Here is a 2,817-nt window from a genome sequence, read left to right as displayed (position 1 = left end):
TTTTGTTCTATTAAATTTAGAACCAATTTCCTATCAAGATCAATACAATCCGTTCTATCAAATTTAGAGTTAGTATCTTTTGAACCGAGCTTACTATTCTTCATTTGATCAATTTCAAAAGGAAGTTTTGAATCCAGAAAAAGAAAAGCTTTTTAGGGCCATTTCCAAGATTGAAAAATACATAAGTTTGAGGTTCCCACATTTTCAGGAAATCTTAACCTAGAGGAATTGATAGATTGGATAATTGAATTAGATGAATACTTTTAGTATGAAGATATTGAAGATCTAGATAGGGTCAAATTTGTAAAGGCCAAACTGAAGGACCATGTGAAGATCTGGTGGCCAAAGATTAAATTAGAGAAAAATAGAAGAGGGAAAGAAAAGATCACAAGATGAGATTGAATGATAGCTAAATTGAAGAAACAATTCATTCTCATGGATTAAGAGCTTGATTTGTTGAAGAAAATGGAAGGGTTGAAGCAAGCGAGAAGATCTATTAAGGAGTATACGAAGGAGTTCTATTGAGATCTCATTAGAATTGGCAAATGTAGAATCTAACAAGGAGAGAGTTGCATGTTACCTTAATGAGTTGAGACCTATCATGTAGGAGGAGTTAAGTCCCATTGGAATGAATAGTATCGAGGAGGTATACTAGTTTTCCCTAAGAGTTGAGGAAAAGATGAACAAGAATTTTGATAACAAGAATAGTGGTAGAGGTCATGGTGGAAGATCTAGCACACAATATTATGGAGGAAGAAATGATGATCAGAAGAAGGATGAGGATGGCAATAGAAATTAGAACTAGAGGGGAAACACTCATTTCCATGATCAAAATAATAGAGATTAGAGAGGAAGAGGAAGAGGGCAAGAATCTGTAAGAGGAGATTTCTGTAGAACATATTTTCACTATGGAGAGGAAAGGCATGGAGCATTTGAATGTCCCTAGTGCCAAAGAAGGATAGATAGGAGAACCAAAGGTTAAGCTAGAGTTGCACATGTCAATGAAGATGCAAAACTATTGCATTCTAAAGATGCTGAAAAAAGAGAAATCCTATTTAATATAAGAGTCATGTTGAGTGGTGAGAATGATCATGATCAAATGAGGAGGTTATTCCGCACAAGGTGAAAATGTGAAGATAAGTGTTGTGATTTTATAATTGATGGTGTAAAAATTGACAATTTGGTATTAGAAAAGATGGTCACAAAGTTAAAGCTCAAGAGGTAGAAAAAACTAAGTCTATACCATATTGCTTGGGTATACGATGACCACAAGGTCCCGGTCAACGAGCAGTGCTGAGTGAAGCGCAAGACTAACAGCTACTAGGATGAGGTACTTTATGTTATCATACATATCAACATATGTCATAGGTTACTAGGCAAGCCATGATAGTTTGACATACATGTTGTACATGATGGGCATGCAAACACATATATTTTGACAAAGGATGCAGTGAAACATAAGCTGAAGCCATTGAAGGATACATATGAAAAGGTATGTAGTGCTTCTAGAGTATGCTTTTTGATGAAAAGAAGTTTCTAGAGGATATGAGGCATGAGCATATGTGTTCTTTTATAATTCCAAAAGATGGTAAAGAATAAGTAGAGTAGGTACATGCAAAAAATGTAGAATATTTGGGAGATTTTCCAGATATTGTATCTGATAATGTTCCTAATGGATTACCATTAGTGAGGAAGATCACTGATTAGATGAACTTGATTCCAGGAGCTAGTTTTCCAAACAAGGTAACATATAGAATGACACAAGGAAAAAAATGAGGAGTTGAACATACACGTGCATAAGTTATTATAGAAGGGGTTGATTCAAGGGAGTCAAAGTCCATGTGTTGTACCAATCGTATTAAAACCAAAGAAGAATGGAGAATAGAGGATGTGCACAAACTCTTTCATTATCAACAAGATCACAATCAAGTACACATTTCCATTGTCATAGATGGATGATATTATAGACTATTTGAGAGGAGCTATGTATTTCACAAAGATAGAGCTAAAGAATGGGTACCATTAGATTCACATCAAAGAAGGAGATGAATGGAATAATGCCTTAAAGACAAGGGAAGGATTGAGGAGTGGTTAGTCATGCCTTTTGGGTTAACCAATGCATTGAGCACTTTCATGTGGCTCATGAATGAGGTACTAAAGGATTTTCTAGGTAAGTTTGTCATTATTTGCCTAGATGACATTTTTTTAAATCTTTTGTAAGACATTGGAGGTGAATTTGATGCACATTCATAAGGTGTTTGATAAGTTGAGGATGGAAAAGTTGTTGATAAATTTGAAGAAGTGTAGTTTGTGAAGAAGGGGTTGGTGTACCAGAGATTTTTAGTTTGAGAAAAAGGTCTTAAGATGGACCTTGAGAAAGTGAAGGCTAGCCTCAAATGGTCCACTCTGAGGAGTGCAACAGAGGTAAGATCTTTTGATGGACTAGATAGTTTTTACAAAAGGTTTGTCATAGGTTTTAGCACTATATGTGGACCCCTAACTGAGACAAAGATAGGAGATAGGAAAGAGTCTAAGTGGACTATAGGAGTAGATAAGAATTTCAATTTGACGAAATAGAAAGTTATAGAGCAACATATTTTAGAAATTCCATATTTTAACAAGGTGTTTCAAGTAGACTGTTATGCTAATGGTATTGATATAGGTGCTATTTTGAGCTAAGAAGGCAGATTTGTTGCTTGTTTTAGTGAGAAATTGAATGATGCCAAAATAAAGCATTCTATTTATGATCATGAATTTTATGCTATAGTATAAACATTGAAGATGCAGAGACATTATCTTCTTCTTAAGGAGTTTGTT

This window comes from Cupressus sempervirens, chromosome 10 (genome assembly GCF_028749045.1).
Source record: "Cupressus sempervirens isolate cs-2001-9-10 chromosome 10, ASM2874904v1, whole genome shotgun sequence".
Lineage (NCBI taxonomy): Eukaryota > Viridiplantae > Streptophyta > Pinopsida > Cupressales > Cupressaceae > Cupressus > Cupressus sempervirens.
This window is presented reverse-complemented; position numbering follows the sequence as displayed.